Raw genomic sequence first — 17500 nt, forward strand, 5'->3', positions numbered from 1 at the left:
TCCGAGCCCGGGGTGATAGAGAACCGTGAACGCCGCGGTTAAAGACCTCGGGTATGGCAGTGGGCGGAATGAGACTTGAAGGAATATTGACGGAGCCAAGAGGGGCCTCCCCTGGAGGTCCCGTGGCCGAGAAAAGTGCCCCGAGCCCGGGGTGATAGAGAACCGTAAAGCGCGCGGGTTTGGGGCTCGGGTCTTCCAGTGGGCGGAGTGAGACTTAGAGAAATGATGACGGAGCCAAGAGGGGCTTCCCCTGGAGGTCCCATGGACGAGAAAAGTGCTCCGAGCCCGGGGTGATAGAGAACCGTGAACGCCGCGGTTAAAGACCTCGGGTATCGCAGTGGGCGGAATGAGACTTAGAGAAATGATGACGGAGCTAAGAGGGGCCCCCCCTGGAGGTCCCATGGCCGAGAAAAGTGCCCCGAGCCCGGGGAGATAGAGAACCGTAAAGCGCGCGGGTTTGGGGCTTGGGTCTTCCAGTGGGCGGAGTGAGACTTAAAGGAATATTGACGGAGCCATGAAGGGCCCCCCCTGGAGGTCCCATGGCCGAGAAAAGTGCTCCGAGCCCGGGGAGATAGAGAACCGTAAAGCGCGCGGGTTTGGGGCTCGGGTCTTCCAGTGGGCGGAGTGAGACTTAAAGGAATATTGACGGAGCCATGAAGGGCCCCCCCTGGAGGTCCCATGGCCGAGAAAAGTGCTCCGAGCCCGGGGAGATAGAGAACCGTAAAGCGCGCGGGTTTGGGGCTCGGGTCTTCCAGTGGGCGGAGTGAGACTTAGAGAAATGATGACGGAGCCAAGAGGGGCTTCCCCTGGAGGTCCCATGGCCGAGAAAAGTGCTCCGAGCCCGGGGTGATAGAGAACCGTGAACGCCGCGGTTAAAGACCTCGGGTATCGCAGTGGGCGGAATGAGACTTAGAGGAATGTTGACGGAGCCATGAGGGGCCCCCCCTGGAGGTCCCATGGCCGAGAAAAGTGCCCCGAGCCCGGGGAGATAGAGAACCGTAAAGCGCGCGGGTTTGGGGCTTGGGTCTTCCAGTGGGCGGAGTGAGACTTAAAGGAATATTGACGGAGCCATGAAGGGCCCCCCCTGGAGGTCCCATGGCCGAGAAAAGTGCTCCGAGCCCGGGGAGATAGAGAACCGTAAAGCGCGCGGGTTTGGGGCTCGGGTCTTCCAGTGGGCGGAGTGAGACTTAAAGGAATATTGACGGAGCCATGAAGGGCCCCCCCTGGAGGTCCCATGGCCGAGAAAAGTGCTCCGAGCCCGGGGAGATAGAGAACCGTAAAGCGCGCGGGTTTGGGGCTCGGGTCTTCCAGTGGGCGGAGTGAGACTTAGAGAAATGATGACGGAGCTAAGAGGGGCCCCCCCTGGAGGTCCCATGGCCGAGAAAAGTGCCCCGAGCCCGGGGAGATAGAGAACCGTAAAGCGCGCGGGTTTGGGGCTCAGGTCTTCCAGTGGGCGGAATGAGACTTAAAGGAATATTGACGGAGCCAAGAGGGGCCTCCCCTGGAGGTCCCGTGGCCGAGAAAAGTGCCCCGAGCCCGGGGAGATAGAGAACCGTAAAGCGCGCGGGTTTGGGGCTCGGGTCTTCCAGTGGGCGGAGTGAGACTTAGAGAAATGATGACGGAGCTAAGAGGGGCCCCCTCTGGAGGTCCCATGGCCGAGAAAAGTGCTCCGAGCCCGGGGAGATAGAGAACCGCAATGCACGCGGGTTTGAGGCTCAGGTCTTCCAGTGGGCGCTCGTTCCAGCGGCGCGGGCTGGATGGTTTAGTCCGAGGAGGAGTGCTTAAGTGTGGGCCGGATAGGTTCGAGAGGTGCGCTGGGTTCCTGGAGGTCCAGCCCCGGAGGTTTGGAGCGGGCGATGGAGCTAGCGAGGCCGAGTCGGGTGAGCCTGGGCCGGGCATGGGCGTTGGCGGCGATGGGGGTCTTCTCCCCGGAGGTTTGGAGCGGGCGATGGAGCGAGCGAGGCCGAGTCGGGTGAGCCTGGGCCGGGCATGGGTGTTGGCAGCGACGGGAGTGTCTTCCCCGGAGGTAAGTACCGTGGGGGGCAAGCGTGAGATATTCCAGGCCGGGAAAAGTGAGCTAAATTCGGCAAAGCGTTGTTAAAAAGGGGGTTCGGTTGATTTTTTTGTTAAATCTAAACGAACAAAGGGTGCGAGGCGTGAAAATTGCATTCAGCCGTGATTTTTTGGCAAAGTGCTAACCCTAGTGGTCTCCCAGTGGGACGTTTTAAAGTAGGACTTAGAAAAATTTCTGACCCTCTTCGCCCTAGGTAGCAAGCCCAAAACGGAGCACCTCGGAGTGGTAAAAATTCAGAGGGCATGGGGGTTTCCAGTGCGGTGCCGTCAGGACATTAGGGTTCCTTTAGAAAAGACGAAAGTTTGGGTACACCGTATGTAACTATGACAAGCCCAAGGCTCTGGTTCGCCTGTGGGCATGAATATAGTGAGATTTCCGCGTTATCTCACTGGAGGTGACCCCGGAACGGTTCAAAACCTAAGTCGAGACTTCCATGGAACCCCGATGATGGGAGTTTGAAGCCCGAGGAGTGACGCCCTCTGGGCTAAGGTTGCTGGTAGGTTCGGCCCCCCTCTCTGGAGGTCTAAATGACTTCCATGGACCCCGGTGATGCGAATTTGATGCCCGAGGAGTGACTCACCTCTGGGCTAAGGGTGGTGGTATGCTCGGCCCCCCCTCTGGAGGTCTCGAATGACTTCCATGGACCCCGGTGATGCGAATTTGATGCCCGATGAGGAGCACACCTCTGGGCTAAGGGTGGTGGTATGCTCAGCCCCCCCTCTGGAGGTCTAAACTGACTTCCATGGACCCCGGTGATGCGAATTTGATGCCCGAGGAGTGACTCACCTCTGGGCTAAGGGTGGTGGTATGCCCAGCCCCCCCTCTGGAGGTCTCGAATGACTTCCATGGACCCCGGTGAAGCGTATTTCATGCCCGATGAGGAGCACACCTCTGGGCTAAGGGTGGTGGTATGCTCAGCCCCCCCTCTGGAGGTCTAAACTGACTTCCATGGACCCCGGTGATGCGAATTTGATGCCCGAGGAGTGACTCACCTCTGGGCTAAGGGTGGTGGTATGCCCGGCCCCCCCTCTGGAGGTCTCCAAAACCTAAGTCGAGACTTCCATGGACCCCGGTTATCCGAATTTCATGCCCGAGGAGTGATGCCCTCTGGGCTAAGGGTGGTGGTAAGCCCGGCCCCCCCTCTCTGGAGGTCTAGATTGACTTCCATGGACCCCGGTTAAGCGTATTTCATGCCCGAGGAGTGACGCCCTCTGGGCTAAGGGTGGTGGTATGCCCAGCCCCCCCTCTGGAGGTTTCCAAAACCTAAGTCGAGACTTCCATGGACCCCGGTGATGCGAATTTCAAGCCCGAGGAGTGGTGCCCTCTGGGCTAAGGGTGGTGGTAAGCCCGGCCCCACTCTCTGGAGGTCTAAACTGACTTCCATGGACCCCGGTTATCCGAATTTCATGCCCGAGGAGTGATGAACCTCTGGGCTAAGGGTGGTGGTAAGTGCAGCCCCCCCTCTGGAGGTTTCCAAAACCTAAGTCGAGACTTCCATGGACCCCGGTGATGCGAATTTCAAGCCCGAGGAGTGGTGCCCTCTGGGCTAAGGGTGGTGGTAAGCCCGGCCCCCCCTCTCTGGAGGTCTAAAAGGACTTCCATGGACCCCGGTATAGCGTATTTCATGCCCGAGGAGTGACGCCCTCTGGGCTTAGGGTGGTGGTAAGTGCAGCCCCCCCTCTGGAGGTTTCCAAAACCTAAGTCGAGACTTCCATGGACCCCGGTGATGCGAATTTCAAGCCCGAGGAGTGGTGCCCTCTGGGCTAAGGGTGGTGGTAAGCCCGGCCCCCCCTCTCTGGAGGTCTAAACTGACTTCCATGGACCCCGGTGTAGCGTATTTCATGCCCGAGGAGTGACGCCCTCTGGGCTTAGGGTGGTGGTAAGCCAGGCCCCCCCTCTCTGGAGGTCAAAATTGACTTCCATGGACCCCGGTTATCCGAATTTTATGCCCGAGGAGTGACGCCCTCTGGGCTAAGGGTGGTGGTAAGTCCGGCCCCCACCCTCTGGATGCGTTCAAAACCTAAGTCGAGACTTCCATGGACCCCAGTGATGCGAAGTGACATGCCCGAAGAGTGGTGCCTTCTGGGCTAAGGTTGTGATAAGCCCGGTCTCTCCTCTGGAGGTCTGTGGTTTTAAAGTGAATATTTTCTAAGTCCCTCACCTGAGATTTTAAGAGAATCAGGACCCTCCTCAAGCCTCGTAGCGAGTCCGAGGGAGGTTCATCGTTGTCGGCTATGCGAAAGGGGTTCAGACGCCTCTAATCCTGTGGGCATATGGTTTCTCAGCCTGGTGCCGTCGGGATATTAGGGAGGCATTAAATCAGACGTAAGTTTGGGTAACAGCGATGCGAAACGCTATGCCCAAAGGAGTGGCTTCCCGATGGGCTTGAAATAATGGGAATGTCCGCTCTGCTTCCCTGGATGTGTTCAAAACCTAAGTCGAGACATCCGTAGACCCCGTTGATGCGAATTCCATGCCCGAGGAGTGACGCCCTCTGGGCTTAAGGGTGGTGGTAAGACCGGCCCCACTCTCTGGAGGTCTAAACTGACTTCCATGGACCCCGGTGATTCGAATTTCAAGCCCGAGGAGGTGCACACCTCCGGGCTAAGGGGATGGTTTGGGTGGCCTCCCCTCTGGATGTGTTCAAAACCTAAGTTGAGACATCCATGGACCCCGGTTATCCGAATTTCATGCCCGAGGAGTGACGCCCTCTGGGCTAAGAGTGGTGGTAAGACCGGCCCCACTCTCTGGAGGATCTAGAATGACTTCCATGGACCCCGGTGATGCGAATACACAAGCCCGAGGAGTGGCACACCTCTGGGCTAAGGGGATGGTTAGGGTGGCCTCCCCTCTGGAGGTCTAAAATGACTTCCATGGACCCCGGTGATTCGAATTTCAAGCCCGAGGAGGTGCACACCTCTGGGCTAAGGGGATGGTTTGGGTGGCCTCCCCTCTGGATGTGTTCAAAACCTAAGTTGAGACATCCATGGACCCCGGTGATGCGAATTTCATGCCCGAGGAGTGGTGCCCTCTGGGCTAAGAGTGGTGGTAAGACCGGCCCCACTCTCTGGATGTCTAAAATGACTTCCATGGACCCCGGTGATTCGAATTTCAAGCCCGAGGAGGTGCACACCTCCGGGCTAAGGGGATGGTTTGGGTGGCCTCCCCTCTGGATGTGTTCAAAACCTAAGTTGAGACATCCATGGACCCCGGTTATCCGAATTTCATGCCCGAGGAGTGACGCCCTCTGGGCTAAGAGTGGTGGTAAGACCGGCCCCACTCTCTGGAGGTCTAAAATGACTTCCATGGACCCCGGTGATGCGAATACACAAGCCCGAGGAGTGGCACACCTCTGGGCTAAGGGGATGGTTTGGGTTGCCTCCCCTCTGGAGGTCAAAAATGACTTCCATGGACCCCGTTGATGCGAATACACAAGCCCGAGGACTGGCACACCTCTGGGCTAAGGGGATGGTTTGGGTTGCCTCCCCTCTGGAGGTCAAAAATGACTTCCATGGACCCCGTTGATGCGAATACACAAGCCCGAGGACTGGCACACCTCTGGGCTAAGGGGATGGTTTGGGTTGCCTCCCCTCTGGAGGTCTAAAATGACTTCCATGGACCCCGGTGATGCGTATTTAAAGCCCGAGGACTGGCACACCTCTGGGCTAAGGGGATGGTTTGGGTTGCCTCCCCTCTGGAGGTCTAAAATGACTTCCATGGACCCCGGTGATGCGTATTTAAAGCCCGAGGACTGGCACACCTCTGGGCTAAGGGGATGGTTTGGGTTGCCTCCCCTCTGGAGGTCTAAAAATGACTTCCATGGACCCCGTTGATGCGAATACACAAGCCCGAGGACTGGCACACCTCTGGGCTAAGGGGATGGTTTGGGTTGCCTCCCCTCTGGAGGTCAAAAATGACTTCCATGGACCCCGTTGATGCGAATACACAAGCCCGAGGACTGGCACACCTCTGGGCTAAGGGGATGGTTTGGGTTGCCTCCCCTCTGGAGGTCTAAAATGACTTCCATGGACCCCGGTGATGCGTATTTAAAGCCCGAGGACTGGCACACCTCTGGGCTAAGGGGATGGTTTGGGTTGCCTCCCCTCTGGAGGTCTAAAAATGACTTCCATAGACCCCGGCGAAGCGAATTTAAAGCCCGAGGACTGGCACCCCTCTGGGCTAAGGGGATGGTTAGGGTGGCCTCCCCTCTGGATGTCTAAAATGACTTCCATGGACCCCGGTGATGCGAATACACAAGCCCGAGGAGTGGCACACCTCTGGGCTAAGGGGATGGTTTGGGTTGCCTCCCCTCTGGAGGTCTAAAAATGACTTCCATAGACCCCGGCGAAGCGAATTTAAAGCCCGAGGACTGGCACCCCTCTGGGCTAAGGGTGGTGGTTAATCCGGCCCCCCCTTCTGGATGTGTTCAAAACCTAAGTCGAGACATCCATGGACCCCGGTGATGCGAAGTGACATGCCCGAGGAGTGGCGCCCTCTGGGCTAAGGTTGTGATAAGCCCGGTCTCTCCTCTGGAGGTCTGTGGTTTTAAAGTGAAAATTTTCTAAGTCCCTCACCTGAGATTTTAAGAAAATCAGGACCCTCCTCAAGCCTCGTAGCGAGTCCGAGGGAGGTTCATCGTTGTCGGCTATGCGAACGAGGTTCCAATGCCTCAAATCCTGTGGGCATATGGTTTCTCAGCCTGGTGCCGTCGGGATATTAGGGAGGCATTAAATCAGACGTAAGTTTGGGTAACAGCGATGCGAAACGCTATGCCCAAAAGAGTGGCTTCCCGATGGGCTTGAAATAATGGGAATGTCCGCTCTGCTTCCCTGGATGTGTTCAAAACCTAAGTCGAGACATCCGTAGACCCCGTTGATGCGAATACCGAAGCCCGAGGACTGGCACACCTCTGGGCTAGGGTGGGGATAAGATATGCCCCCACCCTCTGGAGGTTTTCAAAACCTAAGTCGAGACCTCCATAGACCCCGGTGATGCGAATACCGAAGCCCGAGGACTGGCACCCCTCTGGGCTAGGGTGGGGATAAGATATGCCCCCACCCTCTGGAGGTTTTCAAAACCTAAGTCGAGACCTCCATAGACCCCGGTGATGCGAATACCGAAGCCCGAGGACTGGCACCCCTCTGGGCTAGGGTGGTGGTTAATCCGGCCCCCCCTCTGGAGGTTTTCAAAACCTAAGTTGAGACCTCCGTAGACCCCGGTGATGCGAATACCGAAGCCCGAGGACTGGCACCCCTCTGGGCTAGGGTGGGGATAAGATATGCCCCCACCCTCTGGAGGTTTTCAAAACCTAAGTTGAGACCTCCGTAGACCCCGGTGATGCGAATACCGAAGCCCGAGGACTGGCACACCTCTGGGCTAAGGGGTTGGTATGCTCGGCCTCCCCTCTGGAAGTCTAAAAATAATTAGAAATATTTCTAAGTTCGACAACGAGCACTGGCAGAACTGGACCAAAGACTTCCATACACCCCGGTGATGCGAAGTTTCAAGCCCGAGGAGTGGCACACCTCTGGGCTAAGGGGATGGTTTGGGTTGCCTCCCCTCTGGAGGTCTAAAAATGACTTCCATGGACCCCGTTGATGCGAATACACAAGCCCGAGGAGTGGCACACCTCTGGGCTAAGGGGATGGTTTGGGTTGCCTCCCCTCTGGAGGTCTAAAATGACTTCCATGGACCCCGTTGATGCGAATACACAAGCCCGAGGACTGGCACACCTCTGGGCTAAGGGGATGGTTTGGGTTGCCTCCCCTCTGGAGGTCTAAAATGACTTCCATGGACCCCGGTGATTCGAATTTAAAGCCCGAGGACTGGCACACCTCTGGGCTAAGGGGATGGTTTGGGTTGCCTCCCCTCTGGAGGTCTAAAATGACTTCCATGGACCCCGTTGATGCGAATACACAAGCCCGAGGACTGGCACACCTCTGGGCTAAGGGGATGGTTTGGGTTGCCTCCCCTCTGGAGGTCTAAAATGACTTCCATGGACCCCGTTGATGCGAATACACAAGCCCGAGGACTGGCACACCTCTGGGCTAAGGGGATGGTTTGGGTTGCCTCCCCTCTGGAGGTCTAAAATGACTTCCATGGACCCCGGTGATTCGAATTTAAAGCCCGAGGACTGGCACACCTCTGGGCTAAGGGGATGGTTTGGGTTGCCTCCCCTCTGGAGGTCTAAAATGACTTCCATGGACCCCGTTGATGCGAATACACAAGCCCGAGGACTGGCACACCTCTGGGCTAAGGGGATGGTTTGGGTTGCCTCCCCTCTGGAGGTCTAAAATGACTTCCATGGACCCCGTTGATGCGAATACACAAGCCCGAGGACTGGCACACCTCTGGGCTAAGGGGATGGTTTGGGTTGCCTCCCCTCTGGAGGTCTAAAATGACTTCCATGGACCCCGGTGATTCGAATTTAAAGCCCGAGGACTGGCACACCTCTGGGCTAAGGGGATGGTTTGGGTTGCCTCCCCTCTGGAGGTCTAAAATGACTTCCATGGACCCCGTTGATGCGAATACACAAGCCCGAGGACTGGCACACCTCTGGGCTAAGGGGATGGTTTGGGTTGCCTCCCCTCTGGAGGTCTAAAATGACTTCCATGGACCCCGTTGATGCGAATACACAAGCCCGAGGACTGGCACACCTCTGGGCTAAGGGGATGGTTTGGGTTGCCTCCCCTCTGGAGGTCTAAAATGACTTCCATGGACCCCGTTGATGCGAATACACAAGCCCGAGGAGTGGCACACCTCTGGGCTAAGGGGATGGTTTGGGTTGCCTCCCCTCTGGAGGTCTAAAAATGACTTCCATGGACCCCGTTGATGCGAATACACAAGCCCGAGGACTGGGACACCCTCTGGGCTTAAGGTGGAGGTAAGCCCGGCCTCCCCTCTTTATTAAAAAAAAACTCTAAGTCCCAACGGCAAATGCCAGAGCTTTAAGCCGAAACTCAAGAGAGTTCGATCGGTATAACTGACTTGACTATCTGCCCTTAGCCCCCGATGGATCATTCTATATATGCCCGGAGAAGTGGCTGGTTTCCGGGGCCAAAAAAGCCAAATGGTCTCCTATATTCATGCGACGGGTGCCTAAAGGTAAGTTTACCCACCCCGGTGAACTGCCTAAGGTCCATAGGCCTCCGACCACTGCTCCCTTAGCGGGGCGGTGGAACGGGCCGCCCGCCGACAAAGTTAACTGTTAAACCCATTTAATTTCAATGACCTTTAGTTCCAACTCCCTCCCTGGGGGGGATTGGTTCTATATATGCCCGGAGAAGTGGCTGGTTTCCGGGGCCAAAAAAGCCAAATGGTCTCCTATATTCATGCGACGGGTGCCTAAAGGTAAGTTTACCCACCCCGGTGAACTGCCTAAGGTCCATAGGCCTCCGACCACTGCTCCCTTAGCGGGGCGGTGGAACGGGCCGCCCGCCGACTAAGTTAACCCATAACCACTGATCGTTTAAGTCTTAAGGCCGGTCGGACCTCGTAAAAAGTCTCCCTCTGGGAGGATCACCCAATCTCCACCCCCCCTCCATCTCCAAACCGAAGCAAGTACCACACGGGAACACTCTGTTTGGGGATTCAGAAATAAATGTATTTATTTCGCAGTAAAACATATCAAAGCCACGGGGGTGCAGAAACACGGAGTGAATCCCGGCTGGGTTGCGCTTTGAAGAGGGTCCGGTTCAGGCCGTTTCGAGGGCGGAAAGACGGTTCTCACGAGCCCGCATCACATCGGCCGCAGAGAGGCCGGCTCGGTAGAAGGCCCGGGCAGTGATGTTGGAGTGGCACATGCTTGTCGTCACTCGATCTCTATCTTCGGCCGGCAGAGTCGAAACCTGAAACAGAGGTGCGAGGTGTCAGAAGTAGGAAGGCCGGGGTTAAGAGCCCACATAAGTCGGATTAAGTTCAACACTCACTTGGTTCGAAACAGCCGTGCGGATCAGGTTGAAGGCCACCGCGCCTCCGAGGCCCGCATCCGTCCACGCGATCCGAAGCAGTGAGTTTGGCTTGCGCAGCTGGTTCCCCCTGTCCAAGAACACGAACCCGTCCCGGGCCCCGTGTAAGTCGCTGAGTGCGGTCAACCAGGCCAGCTCTGTGGCAGACAACCCGATCGGAGCGTCCCCGAACGAGGCGTTGGTCTTGTGTTCACGAACATAAACCACGAAGCCGGTGCCATCCGTGGTGCTGGCTTGCCTCAACTCTCCAACCGTCAGGTTGAGAAACACAACCGACCGGTGACCGGTTAAGACAGACAAAAGGCCGAGCAGGTACCCCTGGAGCATCCGTAGCGTCGACCGGCGGGCGGTGTCCCCCGTCCGGGCCGCGTCTATGAGCTCTGGGATTCGGGTCTTAGCGTGGCTTAGGAAGACCCTGAAATCCGAAGGTTGCGGCAAGCGACTCAGCTTCGCTCTCTTCACGCGCTGGCGATGGCCCAGAATCGTGCGTGCGATGTCCCGATGAGCCTTGGCGAAGGTCAGCTTCAGCCTCTGGAGCTCTTCGGGGCTGACCCCGGCGGTCTCTGGGTCGAAGGCAGCGACGTGGGAGACGAACGCCTTGGCGCTGTGCAGGTAACACTTAACGGTTGTCGAAGCGTAACCCAGTTTCTGAAGGCTCTGTACCCAAGTGGGAACGTTCGTGTGATGGACGAAAGACAGGTCTGTGAATTGGCAGCCGGGCGGGGCGCAGTGAAGCAGGAACCGAATAACGTGGCCCCGTCGCTGGCGAGAGTTCTCGATGTCCTTCGGTGACGCGTCGACCCGCAGGTAGAACTTCTGAAAGTCGTCTACCGAACGGCTGACGTAGGTGTCCCGAAACCGATGCGGGATCACGAGCTGCCTCCCCCGGGAGGTTCGCCGTGCCCGCTCGGTCTCTGAATCCGTGTCCGAGGTGGATTCGGCAGGGGAAGACTCGCTCGGTTGGTAGTCGCTGTCGACCGGCTCCGGCGTGGCTTGGCCCGTAGTGGCTTGGCCCGGGGAGGCTTGGTCCGGCGAGGCTGGGTCCGGCGAAGCTGGGTCCGGCGTGTTGGGTCCCGGCGTGCTTGGGCCCGGCGTGCTTGGGCCCGGCATGGCTGGGTCCGGCATGCTGGGGCCCGGCGTGCTGGGGCCCGGCGAGGCTGGATTCGGGGAACAGGATACCGAGGGCGGTGGAGGGTTCCGCGGCTTAGACTGTTGATAGCGACGCAGAAGGTGGATGGTGCGAAGGCGTCGAGCGGCAGAGAGAGCGATCCGAAGGGCGAGGCCTTTGAGGGAATGCGCCGAGCCCAGGTGATCCGCCGGCGAAGAGAGAGACGGCAGGCCGCAGAGAGGGCAGTCGAGCTGGGACGAATTCTCCCCACTTTGGTCCAGTCCCCGGAGAAAGTCAATGTCGGCAGATCCAAGGCGGTGGAAGGTGGTATAATGGGAAGTCAGATCCGTAATGGCTTGCTCGCAGAGCGGGCAAGCATCAGGCGTGGTTGGCTCCGGCGTGCTTGGGTCCGGTGAGCTTGGGTACAGCATGGTTGGGTCCGGCGTGCTTGGGTCCGGCGTGCTTGGGTCCGGCGTGTTCGGGTCCGGCGTGTTCGGGTCCGGCGTGTTCGGTCCCGGCGTGCTCGGTCCCGGCGTGTTCGGTCCCGGCGTGCTCGGTCCCGGCGTGCTCGGTCCCGGCGTGTTCGGTCCCGGCGCGCTCGGTCCCGGCGTGCTTGGTCCCGGCGGCGAGGCTGGATTCGGGGAACGGGATCCCGAGGGCGGTGGAGGGTTCCGCGGCTTAGACTGTTGATAGCGACGCAGAAGGTGGAGGGTGCGAAGGCGTCGAGCGGCAGAGAGAGCGATCCGAAGGGCGAGGCCTTTGAGGGAATGCGCCGAGCCCAGGTGATCTGCCGGCGAAGAGAGAGACGGCAGGCCGCAGAGAGGGCAGTCGAGCTGTGATGAATTCTCCCCGCTTCGGTCCAGTTCTCGGAGGAAGGCTGCGTCGTCCGGTCCGAGTCTGTGGAAGATGGTAAAGTGGAAAGTCAGATCCGTAGCAATGGCTTGTTCGCAAAGCGGGCAGCTATCCATGGTGAGAGACTGACGGCTCCGAGTGAATGCGACCCCTTATATAGCCCCCGGTTCGTGCATAATTAGGGGTTATGGGCGTTGATCGCTCCCGTTCGCGTTCGACGTTCGCCCATCTTGGGTGTATGAACCAATGAGAACCAAGACCGATAGCGTATTACTGCCAAAATTAGTCCCGGTTTCCGAGCCAGGTGCCGGGCAGAGCGATGGGGAGTGGTCCCCAAGGTCCGTGGGGCCTACCACTGTCATAAATCCGAGTGGCTTCCACTCGGTCCGCCTCGACCGGGTACCTTTAAGGTCAAGTCCCAACCCCGGATCTCGTATCACGGTGGTATTGGGACTGCCTGTGGGTCTATAGGCCACCGACCATCTGCCCACTTGTGGGGCGGGTGGAACGGGCCGCCCCGTCGATTGTTATAAGCCCGTTGTGTCCACCCCGATGATTCGTTCGATGTATGCCTGGGAAGGTAAAACATTCCTGGGCATGGGGGGTCGAGCGTATGAGGGGTTTCCCCCGTCCCGAAAGAGAGAGTTTTCCGACCGATGATTCGTTCGATATGCCTGCCCGGGGAGGGTCAACTTCCCTGGGCACCGGGGGGTCGAACGTATGAGGATTGTCCCCCTTTTTAAACCCATAAATTTGCCCGTGCGCGAGTCGACGGGGCCGCGTAACCCCCCGAGGCGTTGGCCGGCGGTCATCCGCCGGTCCGTGGGATCTCCCGACCTTTCCCCTCCTTTGAGCGGGACGTGGGAGCGCACCACCGGGCCCCCGGCTGGAAACGGCCGGAGGCAAAGAGCGCATTAGAGGTGACACGGATCGGTCTTCCACAGACCGCGGCTGGAAGTTCGCAGGGTCGGCCTACGGGATCTGACCCTTCGTCTTCTTAAACGCAGACTTCCGTAGGCTCCGGGGGGCGAAACCGTAAACCTTTGCCGACCTCCTCGCACTGCGAGGGGGCCAGGATTTGCGGCTTGTCCGCGTATCGGTCCTACCAAGGACCGCGGCTGGAAGTTCGGTGGTGAGCCCTCGACCTTACGAGATTGAGGGCAAAACCCTTCGTCTTCTGAACATCAGACGGCTCCGGTGGTGGCGTACCGTAAAAACCTATGCCGACTTCCTCGCGCTTTGAGGGGGCCAGGATTCTCTTCCATTCTCTTCCCTTAACGGCTGTCCTTCACGGCCGTTCGAGCTCGGTATACGCGGAGCACCAGGGGCAGGCTTCTAAGCCTAAATACAGTGCTTAGAGCGATCCTCCCCACCTTGTGCTCCCAGCCTCCATGGCTCGTGGATGCCCGTAAGAGGCATGTCCGCTTGTCCAGAACGGTTCCGAGGGGGACTTAGTCGGCCGGTCGATCCAACAGTAGGTCCGTTCAACGTCCGCGTCGGTGGTGCCTTAGGGTCGGGATCCGTTTGAGGGAAGGACCCGGCCCCTAGCCTGCACCGTCCGGGCGAGAATCATACGTTTTCCAAGTTGCCAAGTCGATTGCAGACCCCCACAGCGGGGTCGCGTTCGATCCTCTTCGCTGGTGTCCCCTGAGATCACTCTCACGGGCTCCATGCGCCCCCTCTCTTTCCCCGTCCGGGGTTTGAGATCCAAGGGGGGTCGGTCTGGTTGATCCTGCCAGTATTATATGCTTGTCTCAAAGATTAAGCCATGCAAGTCTAAGTACACACGGGTTTTGGTACAGTGAAACTGCGAATGGCTCATTAAATCAGTTATGGTTCCTTTGATCGCTCCACACGTTACTTGGTATAACTGTGGTAATTCCAGAGCTAATACATGCAAACGAAGCGTTGGAAGGGTTCTGGGGGTCGGCGTGAAATGCTCTCCCGGCCCCTGTCCCCCGGATACGTGCATTTATCAGAACCGAAAAACCCTCCCGGCTCCGGTCGGGTCGCTTTGGTGACTCTAGATAACCTCTGGCCGATCGTTAAGCCCTCCGGGGCGGCGACGTATCATTCGAGTGTCTGCCCTATCAACTTTCGACGGTAGGCTACGTGCCTACCGTGGTGACCACGGGTAACGGGGAATCTGGGTTCGATTCCGGAGAGGGAGCCTGAGAAACGGCTACCACTTCCAAGGAAGGCAGCAGGCGCGCAAATTACCCATTCCCGACACGGGGAGGTAGTGACGAAAAATATCGATGCGGGTCCTATGAACCTGTGGAGCGTAATCGAAATGAACTCAATCTATGTCCGTGAGTGATGACCCATTGGAGGGCAAGTCTGGTGCCAGCAGCCGCGGTAATTCCAGCTCCAATAGCGTATGCTAAAGTTGCTGCAGTTAAAAAGCTCGTAGTTGGATGTGGGGACAGGTCTCGGATCCCCTGTACTGTCCGGGATGGCGTGGGGAGCTCCTTCGGGGGTGACCCCCTGTCTCTGGGTGGATGTTGGGACCTGGTCCCTACCCGCCGGTGTCCTCTGCTCGCCGGCCGCGGAGAAGCCCTTAGCTGGGTACTTCACTGCGGTGCACGGTGGGTTGGAGGGTCCGGAGCGTTTACTTTGAATAAAGCAGAGTGCTCAAAGCAGGCCGACACGTGCCATGTCTGACTGAGCTAGGAATAATGGAATAGGGCCCTTCCGCGGGGCTTCGGGGTCTCTCCTTCGGGACGGCTGGTCGTTCCGGAGTGGGGCTCCGGGGCTTCCACGGTCCTATTTCGTGGGTTTTAAGGACCGAGGGCAATGATTAAGAGGGACGGCCGGGGGCATCCGTACCACACCGATAGAGGTGAAATTCGTTGACCGGTGTGGGACGAACGAAAGCGAAAGCATTTGCCAAGAATGTTTTCATTAATCAAGAACGAAAGTCGGGGGAGCGAAGACGATCAGATACCGTCGTAGTTCCGACCGTAAACTATGCCGACCCGCGATCCGGCGGCGTGAGGCTAGCGACCATGACCCGCCGGGCAGCGTGAGGGAAACCACGAGTCTTTGGGCTCTGGGGGGAGTACGGTTGCAAAGCTGAAACTTAAAGGAATTGACGGAAGGGCACCACCAGGAGTGGAGCTTGCGGCTTAATTTGACTCAACACGGGGAATCTCACCCGGCCCGGACACGGTAAGGATTGACAGATTGATGGCCCTTTCTTGATTCTGTGGGTGGTGGTGCATGGCCGTTGGGAGTTCGTGGAGCGATTCGTCTGGTTAACTCCGATAACGGACGAGACCCTGTGCCTTAAAAAGTTACACGGCCCTCCCTTGGGTCCCTGTGGGGGCTTGCGGCCCGAGGGGTTCGTCGGTCGGTGGCCGAACTTCTTAGAGCGATCCGGGGCAAGGCAAAGCCGTATGAGATTCGGGGCCATAACAGGTCTGTGATGCCCTTAGACGCCCGGGGCCGCACGTGAGTTACACTGGCTGGTTCAGCATGTGCATCCATCCTATGCCGAAAGGCCTGGGCAATCCTATGAACGCCTTCCCCGCTGGGGATAGGGGATTGTAACTTTTCCCCTTGAACGAGGAATTCCAAGTAGTCGCGGGTCACCAGCCCGCGTCGATTAAGTCCCTGCCCTTTGTACACACCGCCCGTCGCTACTACCGATTGGATGGCCTGGTGAGGTCCTCGGACCATCTCCGAGGTGCCCCTTTACCGGGGGGTTGCCTCGTTGAGGTGGGAAGTCGATCGAACCTGGGCATCTAGAGGGAGTAAAAGTCGTAACAAGGTTTCCGTAGGGGAACCTGCGGAAGGATCATTAACGGTGACCTGGCCACGGCCGGTTGTCGAGTCGGACTCGAGAGGCCAAACCTCCCCCGGCGGGTACCTTCAAGGTATGGACCGCAGAAGCCTCGTACCTTTCGTCGTCGGCCGACGTGAGTCTCTCCCCCTCCGGGTGGGTGGACGTAGCGAGCCGGCTTCGGAACTCGGGGTTATGCGAGGACCGCCTTAGGTGCATAGGTACCCCGGTCCGCCCCCCTCGTTCGCGGGGGGGAGAGTGGCGCCGGAGCCGCCCGCCGGGTCGTTAAACCAACCATTGATCGTTGAAGGCTTGATTGTGCGTGCGCGAGTCAAAGGGGCTTACTCACCCCCAGGGCGTTGGCCGGTGCTCGCCGGCCTCGGTGGGATCTCCCTGAACCCATCCCCCCGGCACAGGGGGTGGTGGTGGACGGGAGCGTACCGCCGGGCGAAACTCTTTCCCCTCACGGGGTTGGAGCGGAGCTTAAGAGCGCATGCAAATACCCCGATGTTGGCTTCGCAGAGACGGACCGTATAATAGTCTAAGGCCGGTGCGCGAGTTGAAGGGGCCTCACGAACCCCGGATGCGTTTAAACACCCGAAGGAGACGGCCGGTGCCCGCCGGTCCTGACTAGGTGGGATCTACCCAGCGCCTTCCCCTAAGCGGGGGACTTGGGAGCGTACCACCGGGCCTCGCTCATACCCTCCGGGGTGGAGAGCTTGGCTTTGAGCGCACGCCTGAATGCCTTAGACCGGGACCCGTAACGCAGCGAACCAAACCCTGGGCCTCGCCGGGAACGGTGGGGCCTAGACCCGGTCTCCTAAACCACGTAAGTCTCGGGCACCTACTCGGGCGATCGTCCCCCGGGCCGTAACTCCTCGGTCCGGTGGTGACGCCCAGGTTCAATGACCTTCCCCCCTCCACGGGGGGGAAGGCACCCGGCTTGAAATATTGTCAAACGTTGTCTCGTGTTCGAATGGCTTCCTTCGCCCGGCCTGTAACGGGCCGGGCACAAACCTCATACAACTCTTAGCGGTGGATCACTTGGCTCGTGCATCGATGAAGAACGCGGTAACCTGCGTTAAATAATGTGAATTGCAGAACACAGATCATCGATATTTCGAACGCACATGGCGGCCGCGGGGGTCCATCCCGCGGCCACGCCTGTCTGAGGGTCGGTTTACCCATCGATCGGTCTTCCTAGACCGCGGCTGGGAGTTCGCAGGGCCTCCACCTCGGACGGCCCTTCGTCTCCCTAAACCCAGACTCGGGCCTTAAACCCGACGTGTGGCGAGAGCTCCGGACGTAGGGAGAGCCATTAGGTCCGGGTCCAATCCGTCATAGTCTCTCCCCGCTGGGCTCTCCGCCGCCGTCGGAGAGTGGGTACCGTAATACGGCGAGCGGCCGGGGGGTTCGCGCCCCCCGCGCCCCGCAAAACAGTCTCGTAGTGCGACCTCAGATCAGACGAGACAACCCGCTGAACTTAAGCATATCAGTAAGCGGAGGAAAAGAAACTAACAAGGATTCCCCTAGTAGCGGCGAGCGAAGAGGGAAGAGCCCAGCGCTGAATCCCACTTTCCCCTGACCGGGGTGGGCCGGGAAATGTAGCGTACGGAAGTCCGTTTGGTCTCGGTGCGGACGCGGGACCAAGTTTTGCAAGGAAGTGTCTTCCGCAGATGGTGAAGGCCCGGTATTGTCCCGCATCCCGCCGGGTA

The 17500-nt window shown here is 58.6% G+C and overlaps 1 non-coding gene and 1 pseudogene across 1 annotated transcript; both read left to right on the top strand.

The window, feature by feature from the left end:
- The first annotated feature begins 16809 nt into the window (after positions 1–16809).
- LOC136680198 (5.8S ribosomal RNA) lies at positions 16810–16963 on the top strand. The gene has a single exon (XR_010796871.1). It is a non-coding gene; the product is annotated as a 5.8S ribosomal RNA (ribosomal RNA).
- Positions 16964–17235: 272 nt separating this feature from the next.
- LOC136680197 (28S ribosomal RNA) overlaps positions 17236–17500 on the top strand; it is an 11319-nt pseudogene continuing 11054 nt past the window's right edge.

The sequence above is a fragment of the Hoplias malabaricus genome, unplaced genomic scaffold, assembly GCF_029633855.1.
Source record: "Hoplias malabaricus isolate fHopMal1 unplaced genomic scaffold, fHopMal1.hap1 scaffold_274, whole genome shotgun sequence".
Taxonomy (NCBI): domain Eukaryota; kingdom Metazoa; phylum Chordata; class Actinopteri; order Characiformes; family Erythrinidae; genus Hoplias; species Hoplias malabaricus.